The 287-nt window shown below is 44.9% G+C and overlaps 1 protein-coding gene across 1 annotated transcript in view; it reads left to right on the top strand.

Moving 5' to 3' along the window:
• LOC119593981 (rotatin-like) overlaps positions 1-287 on the top strand; it is a 50058-nt gene that overhangs the window by 34334 nt on the left and 15437 nt on the right. The window lies entirely within an intron of this gene.

The raw sequence follows: 287 nt of genomic DNA, 5'->3' as shown, positions 1-287 counted from the left end.
CACTTTGTAAACTAAACAATTTTTTATGAATTCCAACCTCAGGATATTGGATCTTGGAGTGTTGAAGAGCAAGTCGACTGGTCTTGGCTAGTATCGCTGTGGGTTTACCGAGATCCAGTTGTGACAAGTACTGGACTCACAGTAGCAACGGCATTAACAACTCAGCCTCAGGGATCCCAGCTCCTGCATGAGAGTCTTACCCAAGTGTCTGGAGGAGTGTGGGGAGCAGCCCTTAGGTTGGTTTGCTTGTCTTTGTTATGGTTTGAGTTGTTAGCTTTTAGGATTTT

This window comes from Penaeus monodon, chromosome 33 (genome assembly GCF_015228065.2).
Source record: "Penaeus monodon isolate SGIC_2016 chromosome 33, NSTDA_Pmon_1, whole genome shotgun sequence".
NCBI classification, from domain to species: domain Eukaryota; kingdom Metazoa; phylum Arthropoda; class Malacostraca; order Decapoda; family Penaeidae; genus Penaeus; species Penaeus monodon.
This window is presented reverse-complemented; position numbering and strand designations above follow the sequence as displayed.